General features: G+C 44.4%; 1 protein-coding gene across 3 annotated transcripts in view; it reads right to left on the bottom strand.

Annotated features, from left to right (window-relative positions):
• Nucleotides 1-9,832, bottom strand: part of LOC149321999 (EVI5-like protein) — a 70,677-nt gene extending 60,845 nt beyond the window's left edge. For all 3 annotated transcript variants that reach the window (XR_016281916.1, XM_089532732.1, XM_089532744.1), the window contains exon 1: nt 9,608-9,832. The gene's annotated coding sequence lies outside the window, so the exon portion shown is untranslated. The remainder of the gene's footprint in view (nt 1-9,607) is intronic.
• Nucleotides 9,833-14,549: the final 4,717 nt, after the last annotated feature.

The following is a 14,549-nucleotide window of genomic DNA, read 5'->3' as shown; positions in this document are numbered from 1 at the left end:
AGGAAGCATTTTACAGGTCAGAGGAACCCCAAAAAAAGAAATGGATTAGGTATTCTGATATTCTCATTAAAATAGGAAAAGGACAAGGAATTAAAACAAAAGAACAACTAAAAAAAGAAGGAATTGAAATAAACTGGCTTTTTTACTACAAATTAAAAGGAAGGTATAACAAAGATAAAAATGACACTGGTGTTGAAACAGAAGTAAATGTTTTGGACAAAACAATGCTTAAGGGACAGAAACATATGGTGACAAGGGTGTATAAAATATTACTGGGTATTGAACTAGAAAGTGAATTGTCCATATTTATTTTTAAACCTGTCATTTTACTAAACTGTGCAAATTTTTCCAAAAGCAAATTAACATCATCAGAAGGGTTACTTAAAGAGATTACAATATCGTCAGCAAATGCATTGGTTATAAATTCACAGCCTTTAATTTTTATTCCCCTAATCTCTTTTTCTTCTCTTATATCTGTTAGTAAAAATATAAATAATAATGGGGAAAGTGGGCATCCTTGTCTGGTTAGAATTTGAATTCTAACATAACTATGAAAACCATATCTGCTAATATGTAAAACTATAATGGCACTGTTTAAGATTATGCACCTATCAGCTTAGAAACCTAGTGACTACAGTGGGGCCTCCGCATACGCGGACTTTTTATAAGCGGCTTTGAGCGTACGTGCTCAAGCTGCTGGGCGCGTGCGGGGCGGCGCGTCCCATTCAGTTGAATGGGCGCGCGCGCCCGTTGCGCCCCGCGCACCTCCGCACTGCTTACAATGGGGCTCGAGCATAGGCGGAAATCGCCATATGCGGCGGTATCCGGAACGGATCCCCCGCGTATGGCGAGGTTCCACTGTACTAAATTAGAAAGTCTTTATGTACTGCAGTGATTCCCAAACTTTGGTCCTTTGTTCTTTTGGGTTTCAGCTCCCAGAAGCCCCTGACAGCTTGGTTAATAGTCAGGAATTCTGCGAGCTGAAGTCCAAAAAATCTAGAGGACCAAAGTTTGGGAATCATTGATACATAGTTTGCCAGATGCTGTGAGCAAACAGTTGCTTCAAGTAAAACTATTAGCTATGGAACCCAAATGAAGTTATTGCCTTTTCCAGCTTCTCACCAATAGGAAGTACTTAAGATACCTTCAGCTTGAAAACACAGATTTCTCATTTCTACTTACAGCTAAAACCAACAGACTATGTTACCACTAATAAAGGTAGGCTGCAATCAATATGAAAGTAAGCAAGCCACTTAGGATCAGCAAACCACCTTGGATCCCATCCTAGGAGAAAGGAAGGGGTATAAATTCAATAATTTAATAAATTATAAAGCCAGACAGCATCTCTACATTTTAGATTAAAGGTGGGCAATAGTGGAATAGAATCATAGACTTGGAAGAGACCTCAAGGGCCATCCAGTCCAACCCCCTGCCATGTAGAAATACACAATCAAAGCACCCTCAACAGATTGTCTTTTTAAAAACCTCCAAAGGAGGAAACACCACCATTCTGCAAGGGAGAGTGTTCCACTGTTGAACAGCTCTTGCTGTTAGGAAGTTCTTCCTAACATTGAGGTGGAATCTCTTTTCCTGTAGCTTGAATTCACTGCTCCGGATCCTATTCCCTAGAGCAGAAGAAAACAAACTTACTCCATCTTCGCTGTCACATACTTTCAAATATTAGGAGTCTGCATTAGCCCCTTGGGAGAATTTGGAGGGCTGCATCCTCCTCACTTCACTTCCTCCTGCCTAAATCCCCCACAAAAATCAATACTTTTTGCCCCCAAACACCCTCTAGGGGACTTGGGGACATATTCTGGTGCCTCCCTGGGCCAAAATGGCATTTTGAGGCAAAAAAAAAGTTTTGTTAAAAATGTTTTTGACTCCTGGAAGGTCCAGGAGGGCTCCAGACATAGTGGAAATACCCTCCACACCCACTAGAGATTGCATTTTGACATTCAAGAGCAATAGAACATTTTCCGACCCCCGTTTTAAATGGAAGAGTGCACAAGCAAGCAGCCTTGCCATCAAGAGTTGGTTCAAGACTACTTCAAAACACTCATACTGGAGAAAGAACATGGCTTCAGGAGGAGACAGCAGCTGTCATTTATCACATCAACCAGTGTGGCTCAGATACTGCAGCTAGCCTCCAAATAAAAATACTAAATGCACGTTTATATGCACAATTTTGAATATAAGCCAACACTTTTTGTCTCAATTTTCTCACTTTGATATATGAAATAAGTCTTTAAAAAGATAGGTTTACAGTGACACGTTACTGCAAGACTATATGCACATTTAGCTACAGGTAGATGCTCTTCAACTGTTAGTGTATGATAAGAAAGCCTATGCAGATTTCAGGGCAGTAAGGATACTTTTTATTAACCACTATATAAAAACTACTTCTTGTTTTGTGGGCTCTAGGCTCAAATACTTGTGGAACAATAAGAATTCATTTTTGAGATGCCACCAGATTATGTGTCATTGATACTACAACAGACTTACATAGCTACCTCTCCAGAACTTTACCTCAAACATTTTGGATGCAGGGTTAAATACATGTTAATGGCACTGGTTCACAGTAGAGCAGGCCTATAACTAGACACTAGTCTACTCTTCTCCTAAGGTAGGCAATCAGTTGCAGCCAACCATACAGGATGACTTACACAAGTTATTTCCTTCCATTTCTACCAAGAAAGAGAAAAATTATGTATGTATGCATCTGCAGGTGGGCTTGTAAGCATTTGAGTTTGTTAAGTTCTGTAGACCTATTACTAATGCTACAGTAGTGCCTGAACATATTTCACTGGAGCAGGAAAAACTAAAAAGAGAATACAAGGCAAGAGTATCCATTTTCGGGTTTCACTCTTTTCCTTTTTTTCACGGTCTCAAACATATGCATACTTCTGGGCAGCCACAGTATACAGAGGACAGGGAGGAGATGCTGGAATGAACACTCTGTTGACCAACCAGGAGAAACTACTGAGGGTTTGCTATCTTCTAAAACACAGCAGAGATACAATTTGTAGTTAGAGGAGGAGGAAGCTATCCCTCATAGCTAGCAAGATCAATATTTCAAAAGCTATCCAAGAAAAAGCACAGTAACCACCACCACCATCTTGACAAAATGCAGGCCTGAGACTAATATTGTCATTTTTGCTCCTGTTTTATTTTTAACACCTCTGCCTGATGCAGAAGCTTGCGACATATATTTTATACATTTTGGGTGGCCCAATAAAGGCAGTACTGTTTTGTGGATTTTGGATGTTATTGTAGTTTGCTATATGGCCAACATGGCTACCCCTGGCTATGTTTTCAAGAAAAAACAAGTTATGCAAAACACTGAACTTTTAACAGTTCAGTCATTCTACCAAAAAGGTCAACAAGTAGTTACCTAAACATTGAAAACAATTGCAAACTGATGTAATATATGATTTTGTTGTTGCTGTGAGTTTTGAAGCCATTTCCAACTTATAGCGAACCTATCATGGGGTTTCCTTGGCAAGTTACTTCAGAAAGGGTTTGCCATTGCCATCCCTCTCAGGCTGAGAGTGTGTGACTTGCCTCATGACGCGTCATACCCAATACTGCCGCCCTATTCTTTTTAAAATGTAGTTTACCTGTCCCTTAAGATCAAGTCCTGCATAGTAGTAGTACAAGATCTGGGCAAGAAGGAGCAACAAAAAGACTATCAATCTACTGGATTGCAAAGGGGAGGATTTTAATTTGTGTATAATTTCACTCTGTTACAGCCAGGTTTTCAGCAGGGACAAACATGAATAATTTATTCATGAGCTAATATGAGAGAATTCTGCTCTTGAAGAAGACTGATCTTGCATCTGCATTCGTTTTTAGAGTGTACCACTGCGTAAAATCACATCTTTAAACAGTATTTTCACTGTAATAGACTAACCCTGCAATGCCCTTGAAAATAATTTGTATGTGTTACTGCATAACGAGTTTTCAGCATAAACACTAGCAATAGGTAGCAGTGCCTTTAGGTGCAAATAGTTCTGTAATGACTTTTAGACCACTTGCCCAACCATATAAGAATTACAAAATTAAAGTGGATAATTTATAGAATTTAAGTAAAGTAGTTTTCTTTATAATTTGGTTTTTTTTTAATGGCAGGAGATTAAAATAGATAAGACCAGTTCCTTCACCTATTCAACTAGTGCTGTAGATTAATGTGTTGTAATATATGACAGACCACTTAAGCCACAGTACAGACAATAAGATATGGTAAACAAACCAGTATTTGAACAAAAATGAATAACAGCAATGAAAAACTCTTAATGAAAAACTCCAATAAGTGCTGTTTGATAGTGGAACACACTTCCTCGGGGAATGGTGGACTCTCCCTGCTTGGAAGTCTTTAAACAGAAGCTGGATGGGTTTGATTGAGAATTCCTGCATGGCAGCGGTTGGACTGGATGGCCCTTGTGGTCTCTTCCAACTCTATGATTCTAATTGCATATTTCATTTCTAATGGGCAATATCTAAAAGCACTAACACGCACAGAACAACCTTTCAAGCAGGCAACTCTATTTGTTCTACAGATTAAGTATTAGTATCAGTGAAATGTACCCTAAATCAGACTGCAAATCTGACACCTTGGCCATGCTAATATAATATACTGGGGACTGGGAGTGCTAACAGGACTCAAAATGGTGATAATAAAAGTTTGATACTGTCAACACATTCCAGTTTGTTAAGTGGTTAGCTGCCTTGGTTCGCCACAGAATCGAACACTCAGTGAATGTCAAAACGATAGCTGAAAAAGCTCTTAAGTTTCTAAAATGATTCCATATCCCAGGTTTACCACAGTTCAGAGAAGAAATCACTTTCCATTTTCAGTGAAGTTGTGACATGACTTCACATTGCTGACATCAAGAGCAAAGATGTTAAATATTAAGTCTTATGGGCACCTGAAGGCTGAGATTCCAAGCAATCATTCACTCTCAACTATAGAAGCTAGAAATGACTGTTTGCCACCAAATGTTAAACACTAGCTCAGATACAGCTTTTATAATTTCTGTTTATTAGGCTATGGCCTTATACATCAGGAGAGAAGCCAGAAACAAACCATTCATGAGTCAGTGTTACCAAGTCGAACAGTGTTTTCAACACTACATTTGTACCACAATATTTTCAGTAACATGCATTTTTAAGAGCTATAGTCAAGAGCTACTTAATAACTATGATAGTCAATTGAGATTTTTGTGCATGCCCTCCCCACACATTTTTCAGGGCATTCAACAACAGTTGGCACCCATGCATACATTACTTCTTCCTTCTTTTGCAGATACTGTTTGGAAACAGTTCCCCCATTGTTTAGGCTGTAACACTGGACTCCAACTAGGGCTAAAAACAACTGCCTAATAACATTAGAAAGCTTCCACTGGTATTTAATGGTGTGCAAGCGTGTAGAACAGCTGTGCTTTCCTTTAAGTATAATACAAATATGGATGGATAGATGATAGATAGATAGATAGATAGATAGATAGATAGATAGATAGATAGATAGATAGATAGATAGATAATCTCTGCTGTCTGCCTTCTAGGCAGTTAATATGAATACTTGGTTATTTAAAGCTCTTCTCTTTTCCCAATTCAAAACACAATTAAAGGAGATAAACTTCACAATGCTGCTTATTTTAGACAAATTAATTTTACATTCATTAATACTAAAGCCAAATATATGCAGCAATCTTTCAGTGAGGAACAGATAGCTGAATGGTGCTGCACTGTATAAAAACTGTATCAAGAAAAATACCAGTAAGTGCCTTTCCTAATTACTGAAATCCATCAGAAGTGAACATAATAAAGATCATTCCATTGTAAGCAACAAAACAATGACAACCTATCTTCTGAGCACATTCAGTCAAACTAGGAGTAGGAATTATCAGGCTCTCCAGATGTTGTTGGACTGCAACTACCAACAGCCTTAGTCAACATAACCAAAAGTGAGAGATGTTGGGAGTTGCAGTCCAACAACATGGGGAAGGCTGCTCAATTGCCGCCTTAGAACTGGACCATGGAAATATCACTGAACAACCTAAAAAACATATTTCAATGAGAGGAGAGGAGACAATGAGGAGACCGAATGATAGAAATAGTGAAGGTGAAATTGTCTGGAACCAAAAGGAGTCAAGATTCTTTTCAGAAGAACTGAGTTATTCTAGCTGGTAAACTAATTACATTTTCTTTAACCCATACAAAGCTGGTAACATCTAAAACAAACACAGTCCTTCAATTTGTTTGAAGTCTGCAAATTTGCATTTCACATTAAGACAATGGCCACGTCATCTTTTCTCTGATGGAAGAGAATGATAAAGATGAAAATATGATCACAGAGAAGCTATACACAGATGAATCTTTTAGACCAAGAGCATCTCTAGCCTCAAAGTATACTACTTCTCCTAATAAATGACAACACTGATGGGTCAGGAAGTAGTTACCAAAGAAAAGGAAGTCTGTCATCTAACTGATGTTGGTAATGGGCATAGGAATTTAAGAACAATCTCTGGAGGAATTAGAGCAAAGGCCTACCCAATCCAACATTCTGTTCACACAGTGGTCAAGCAGTTGACTATGGGGAGAAGACAATGGGACACAACAACATCCTCCTGCTTCTCTTCCCCAGCAATTTGCATAGTGTTGTTGCAGTGTGCCTTCAAGTCCTTTCCAGTTTAAAGTGACCCTAAAATGAACCTATCCTGGAGCTTCCTTGGCTAGATTGGTTCAGAGGGGGTTTGCTTTCGCCTTTCTTTGAGGTTGAGAGAATGTGTCTTGCTGAAGGTCACCCAGTAAGTTTCCATGGACAAGTGAGGATTTGGATCCTGGTCTCCAGGGTCACAGGCCTGTGTTCAAAGCACTACACCACACTGGCTCATAGGGTGTTATATTGCCTCCAATACTGCACACAACATGCTGCCATCATAAGTAACCATCATTATTTGCCTAGCTACTCTCACCTTATCTTCTGGAGGGAGCCTAGGGTTGAAACCTCAGGTCAGCTGAACACATACTGGAAGCCCTCCATCAAGTTCCTATTTTCAGCCTTAGTGCCTGGATTCAAAAATCTGCACACTTAATGACACACACAGGTTGGAGGAGGAAATAAATGAAAAGGGTTGCACAACCCCCTCAACTCTCGAATTATGTAATAAATGATAACTGGTGACCTGCCTTGGGGCAAGAAATCACAAACCACTCCATAGTTGGCAGGGAGCGAGAAAGGAGAAGCCATTACTTCAGGGGATTAGCACAGATTGTGTGACACACCTTCACAGTTTGGGAAGGAAGCCTCTTCCTTCATAATAAACTGGGGGAGACTGGCAGGTAGGAAGGAAGGAAGGAAGGAAGGAAGGGAGGGAGGGGAAAGCAGCCTTATTAATTACCCCTTCCATAGAAGTAGGCAGCCCTACCGAGGGAGGCAATTAGGCAGCTTGGGCCAATTTCATGTATAAGTCTAGAAATTTTAGTCAAATAATTGACCTTAAAAATCCGACCCCACTTATCCACAGGTCAAAGTACTGGGCTTTAACATTGGGACTGAACAGACAGGCCAAAATAAAGCTGCTTCGGGTCACTTTAGAGGTATGCTGTTTAAATGACATATGCATCTGAAAAGGCCAGATGCTGTGCCAAAGCTGTGCTTCAATCCTTAAGACTGGAGCAAGGTTTTGGCATGGCTTCTGGCTTCTTAGGACGCACGCATCATTTAAACAGCATACCTCCAAAGTGACCTGAAGCAGCTTTATTTTGGTCTGTCTGTTTGGGCCCATTATACATCACAAAGGAACCATCCCCCTGGAGAAAGAAAGGCAAGAGGTGAAAGGCAAGGTAATCTGCCCTGGAACCACCATCTCATCCATCCAGTCTTTAGTATGAGCTCAAATGGTTATGCCTGCTGGAATTCTGTAAGTTCTTTGGCATCGTTTTCCTTGGCTTCATCCTTCGTTACATGCCCCTAGGTTTTACCCCCAACTTATGCACAGGTCATATCAAAATCCAATATTTTAGGCCCCAAACCTGCCCTCGACTTATACATGAGGCCGACTTATAGTTGAGTATATGCGGAATTCTCTTAGCTTCACTAAACCCAGTGTTTAGCAGTTTGAGTGTTGGACTATGGCTCTGGAGACCAGGCTTCAAATCCCGGCTTGATCCCACCGGGGGTGACCTTGGCCAAGTCAAATCAAATTTGCAGATGACACCAAATTAGGAGGAGTAGCTAATACCCCTGAGGACAGGATCAAAATTCAAAATGATCTGAATAGACTAGAAAGCTGGGCCAAAGCTAAGAAAATGAAATTCAACACAGAGAAATGAAAGGTAGGGTGGAAAAATGAAATGCACAGATATAGGATGGGCTACACCTGGTTTAAGGAGACTATATGTGAAAGGGATCTAGGAGTCCAAGTAGACCACAAATTGAACATGAGTCAACAGTGTGATGCGGCAGCTAAAAAGGCCAATGCAATTTTAGGCTGCATCAATAAAAGTATAGTGTCTAGATCAAGGGAAGTAATAGTGCCACTATATTCTGCTTTGGTCAGGCCCCACCTGGAATATTGTGTCCAGTTCTGGGTACCACAATTCAAAAAGGAGCGTGTCCAAAGGAGGGCGACAAAAATGGTGAAGGGTCTGGAAACCATGCCCTATGAGGAATGACTCAGGGAGCTAGGGATGTTTAACCTGGAGAAGAGAAGGTTAAGAGGTGATATGATAGCCCTGTTTAAATACAGTGGGCCCTTGCCTTATGCGGGGATCCGTTCCGAATCCCACCGCGTAAGGCGAATTCTGCCTATGCTCAAGCCCCATTATAAACAATGGGGCTCATGCACGGCGGCGCGCAGGGCACAATGAGCGCATGCGCCCATTCAACTGAATGGAACGCGCCACTCCTTCCGCCCCGTGGCTTGAGCGCCGCGCCCGCGTATGACGCGGGCATGCTGTATTTGAAGGGATGTTACGTTGAGGAGGGAGCAAGCTTGTTGCAGGAAAAGAGATTCCAGCTCAACATTAGGAAGAACTTCCTGACAGTGAGGGCTGTTCGACAGTGGAACACACTTCCTCAATGGAGAGCGGTGGAGTCTCCTTCCTTGGAGGTCTGGATAGCCATCTGTCAGGGAGAGTTCCTGCATGGCAGAATGGGGTTGGGCTGGATGGCCCCTGAGGTCTCTTCCAACTCTACGACTGTATGATTCTAAGCCACACTCTCTCAGCCCCAAGGGCCGGCCACGGCAAACAAACAAAACCCAACCCTCATCTGAAGCAACGCGCCAGGAACGACTTGCGAAAGGCCCACCGCCACAGCCCAAGGCACAGCAGGGTGGACCCAGGCCCTGCCCCGCAGGCTGCAAGGATGGGAAGGAAGCGCCAGACCCTGAACTTGGCTGCCTCCCCGTCCTGAGACTTCGGGCGGGGTGGGGGAGGGAAGGAGAAAGCTTCCCAGGACTCCGGAGCAGGAGGAAGGCTTCCCCTGCAGGGAGGGAACGGTGGGGGTGTCTATGGACGCTTCCAGGGAGAAGGAGCCAGGCCCAGCGCCACAAAAGGGCCACAAAAAGGCGGGGGAGGTGTTCCTGGAGGGGCCTCTTACCTGGGCGGCCATTTCAGCTCAGGGAGGCGGGGGTCCCAAGCCTCCGGGCCCGGCCTCGACGGCCGCCGCCTCCCCTTCTGTCAGCAGCAGCACATGCAGCGCGGCGGAGGGGGCCACGCCGGGAGCCGCAGTGGCCATGGAGGGGAGGAGGAGGAGGAAGAGACGCCGCCGGAGGTGATGCTGTCAAGGAGGAGCAGCCGTTAACAGGCCCCTCTCCTCCTTCTCCCTCCCTCCCGCCACCACCCCAATTAAACGCCTCACAACCCAAAGCTCTCTCTGACTGACTGACTGGCCGGCTGACTCCGCCCCCTCCCCCCACCCTGTCCCTTGACTGGCCACTCCGCGACGGGGTCCCGCCTACCTTTTCAGTTTCCTCCAATCGGGACCCGGGTTTCGCCCAAGGCTAGCCAATCACCGCTCAGGGAAGGGAAAGGGGGAAAGAGAACGCGACTGACAGCCGAGGGCGCGCGAGAGAAAGAAAGGAAGGAAAGAAGGTGGCAGCGGCGGTGGGCGGGAATATGAAGCCGCTGTCCACCAATCGTCGTTTCGACCAATAGCGGGCCGGGAAAGACGTGACGGACAGCTCTTGGGTTTTAAGAGCTAAAATGGGAGGGGGCGGTTTTGAGGGTTTTAGGCCTGAAAAGGAGGGTTTGGGTGAAGGGAAAGTAGGCAGTGCGTCTGCTCGGGCCTCGACGCGGCGGAGCCCTGGTTTTGCTTGTGGGCGGGCTCCTGAGGACTGTTTGCCTGAGTGACGAGGCGGCCAGCCAATGAAACGAAACCAGGGCAGCTCTGCTGGAGCCTTTCAGGTCACAGAGCTCCCGCTTTAGGGCTTTCTAGGGCTGCTGCGGAAGAGGCAGAGTGGTGCATGCCCCCAGTTCGAGCGCTGAGATAGTGGGGCTGCATCCACACTGGGGAAATAACCCGGCTTGGCACTGCTTTAACTGCCCTGGCTCAAGGCTATGGAATTCTGGGAGGTGGAGTTTGTTGTGGGCCCAGAATTGGTGGATGCCCTTCTAGAACAGATGACCACACACTCAGAAAGGAGAGATGTAGTAGTGATGGGCGACTTCAACTATCCTGATATTTGCTGGAAGGCAAACTCAGCCAAATCCTCAAGTTCTAGCAAATTCCTCACTTGTCTTGGAGATAACTTCATTGTCCAAAAGGTGGAAGAGGCAACAAGGGGGTCAGCTATTTTGGATCTGATCCTAACCAACAGGGATGACCTAGTTAATGGAGTGCAAGTGATGGAATCCTTAGGTGGGAGTGATCATGTTCTCCTGGAGTTTGTTATACAATGGAAAGGAGAAGCCAGGCATAGTCAGACACGCATTCTAGACTTTAGGAGAGCGGATTTTAGTAGACTTAAAGAAATACTGAGTGTGATCCCATGGTCAACAATAGTAAAAGAGAAGGGAGTTCAAGATGGATGGGAGTTTCTAAAAAGGGAGATACTGAAGGCACAATTTCAAACAGTTCCAGTGAGGAAGAAAAATGGGAGATGTCTCAAGAAACCAGGATGGATGACTAAAGAACTTTCAACTGAGCTAAAATTAAAAAGGGACATGTATAAGAAATGGAAAAATGGGGAAATCACCAAAGAAGAATTCAAACAAATAGCGAGCCTGTGTAGAGATAAAGTCAGAAAAGCTAAAGCACAGCATGAGCTCAGGCTTGCTAGAGAGGTTAAAAACAATAAAAAGGGTTTTTTTGGATATGTCCGCAGCAAAAGGAAGAAGAAGGAAACGGTAGGGTCACTGCGTGGAGAAGATGGCAAAATGCTAACAGGGGACAGAGAAAAGGCAGAATTACTCAACACCTTCTTTGCCTCAGTCTTCTCAGAAAAGGTTAAAGGGAGCTCAACCTGAGGATAATGGAGCAGAGGACAGATTAGGGGAATTTCAGCACAGAATAAGTAAAGAGATAGTAGAGGAATACCTTATTAATCTAAATGAATTTAAGTCTCCAGGACCAGATGAACTACATCCAAGGGTATTAAAAGAACTGGAAAATGTAATATCAGAGCCATTAGCAATAATCTTTGAGAACTCCTGGAAAACAGGAGAAGTGCCAGCAGACTGGAGGAGGGCAAACGTTGTCCCCATCTTCAAAAAGGGGAAAAAAGAGGATTCCAACAATTATCGTCCAGTTAGTCTGACATCAATACCAGGAAAGATTCTGGAGCAGATCATTAAACAGAGTCTGTTAACATCTAATAATAAAAAAAATAATAATAAATTTTATTTCTACCCCGCCCTTCCATGGAAATGATCAGGGCGGCTTACAAAATTTATAAAAAACATTTCAATACAGATTAAAAATTCAATATAACAATTAAAACCATTACTACAAAAAACAAAAAACAGGAACAGGAAACAGTGGAATAGAAAAATACACATATCAGGGGCAGAGGAAGAATGCAAAAAGCTACATCGATCCAGGGTCAGAAGGGAAAAAGGGGCAGGGAGAATAGAAAGACAAATTAAGGTGGGAAGGCCATCCGGAATAGATATGTTTTCAGCTGTTTTTTGAAAACAGCTAGTGAGGCGGCGGAGCGAAGCTCTGCAGGGAGCTTATTCCAGAGTAGAGGGGCAGCAGTAGTAAAAGCCCTCTGTGAGGTCCAGGTAAGGTTAGACCTAGGGACCTCCAACAATTTAGTCCCGGATGTTCTGAGTGTGCGGGGTGGATTATATGGGGAGAGGCGGTCCTCCAAGTACCCTGGGCCCAAGCCATTTAGGGCTTTATAGGTCAAAACCAACACCTTGTATTGAGCTCGGAAGCGAATAGGCAGCCAATGAAGGTCTTTTAAAATAGGTGTTATATGGTCCGACCTGGAGCTACCAGCGACCAATCTAGCTGCCATATTCTGCACCAATTGCAGCTTCCGAGTTTGGTACAAGGGTTGCCCCATGTAGAGTGCGTTGCAGAAATCCAATCGAGAGGTTACCAAAGCATGTACAACAGATTCTAGGTCCTTTCGGTCCAGGTAGGGACGCAGCTGGTGTATCAGCCGAAGCTGATAACAGGCACTCCTGACCGTCGCATCCACCTGAGAAGTCAGCTGGAGCGACGAATCAAGGAGTACTCCCAAGCTGTGCACCGAGTCCTTCAGGGGGAGCGTGACCCCATTCAGGGCCGGGTGACAGATCTCACCACCAGAAACCGGGGAACCTATCACCAGTACTTCCGTTTTCCCTGGATTCACACTGAGTTTGTTCTCCCTCATCCAGCCCATTACTGACGCCAAGCAGGCATCTAGAGGAGAGATGCCATCCTTAGTTACTGCATCAGTCGGAGACATAGAGAAAATTATCTGGGTGTCATCAGCGTACTGATAACACCGCGTCCCATGTCTCCGGATGATCTCTCCCAGAGGCTTCATGTAAATGTTGAATAGCATAGGGGACAAAATTGCTCCCTGAGGGACACCAGATGTCAGGGCCCTCCTATCGGAGCGACAGTCCCCCAGCTCCACCATCTGGGACCTGCCCGAGAGGTAGGAACGGAACCACTGCAAAGCAGTGCCCCCAATTCCCAACTCCCTCAGGCGTCCCAGAAGGATACCATGGTCGATGGTATCGAAGGCCGCTGAGATGTCCAAGAGCACTAACAGGGACACGCTCCCCCTGTCCATGCCCAGACGGAGATCATCAACTAAGGCGACCAAGGCAGTCTCAACTCCATAGCCCGCCTGGAAGCCAGTTTGAAATGGGTCCAGAAAATCGGTGTCATCCAAGATCGACTGAAGCTGGAAGGCGACTGCTCTCTCGATCACCTTCCCTAAGAAAGGTAGCAGCGAGATGGGTCTATAATTATTATGAAGCAGGGGGTCTAAGGAGGGCTTCTTTAGCAGGGGTTTAACCACTGCTAATTTTAATTTAGATGGAAACTGACCCTCACTTAGAGATGTGTTAATTATGTGATGTAACATTAGTCGCACCACATCTCCCCCCTGAGCTGCCAACCATGAGGGACAGGGATCAAGAGAGCAAGTCGTCCTCCTAACACTTCGGAGGATCTTGTCCACTTCATCGGTACTAACAAACTCAAAGTGATCCAGTATAACAGGGACCACGGATGCTTCGGACACCTCTCCTATAGGATCTGCACAAAAACTGACGTCGAGATCAGCCCTTACCCGAGAGATTTTATCCGCAAAGAAGTTGTTAAAATCATCGCAGCAGGCTTTAGATGGCTCCAGAATAGGGCTCAGGGAGGGAGGGAGCCGAGTTAGCTCCCTCACAACCCTGAACAGCTCTGCCGGACGCGACTCTGCGGACGCAATATGTGCAGCATAGAAGGAATTCTTTGCTGCACGTATTGCCACTCCATAAGCTCTCAAATGAGAGCGAAGGAGTGTCCTGTCAGACAAGCGCTGATGTCTTCGCCATTTATGCTCTAGTCGTTGCGCGACCCGCTTCCTTGCCCTGAGATCTTCCGTATACCAGGGTTGTTTATTGGAAGCAGGCCGGAAAGGATGCTTGGGAGCGATACTGTGTATAGTATCTAGAAGGCAATGCCATAATCACAAAAAGTCAACATGGGTTTCAGAGAAACAATTCATGCCAGACAAATCTAATCTCTTTCTTTGATAAAATTACCAGCTTGGTAGATGAAGGGAATGCTGTGGATATAGTATATCTTGATTTCAGTAAGGCCTTTGACAAGGTTTCCCATGACATTCTTGCAAACAAGCTTGTAAAAGGTGGACTAGACAAGGTAACTGTTACATGGATTTGTAACTGGTTGATCAGCTGAACCCAAAGGGTGCTCAGCAATGACTTCATCTTGGAGAGGAGTGACCAATGGGGTGCCACAGGGTTCTGTCCTGGGCCTATTGCCATTCAACATCAGTGATTTGGATGGAAGAATAGAGGGCATGCTTATCAAATTTGCAAATGACACCAAATTAGGAGGAGTAGCTAATACCCCAGAGAAGAGG

Source organism: Sceloporus occidentalis, unplaced genomic scaffold (genome assembly GCF_023333645.1).
Source record: "Sceloporus occidentalis isolate IW3139 unplaced genomic scaffold, rSceOcc1.0.p SCAF_1, whole genome shotgun sequence".
NCBI lineage: Eukaryota > Metazoa > Chordata > Lepidosauria > Squamata > Phrynosomatidae > Sceloporus > Sceloporus occidentalis.
The sequence above is the reverse complement of the archived record's forward strand: the minus strand, read 5'-3'. Positions and strand labels throughout refer to the sequence as shown.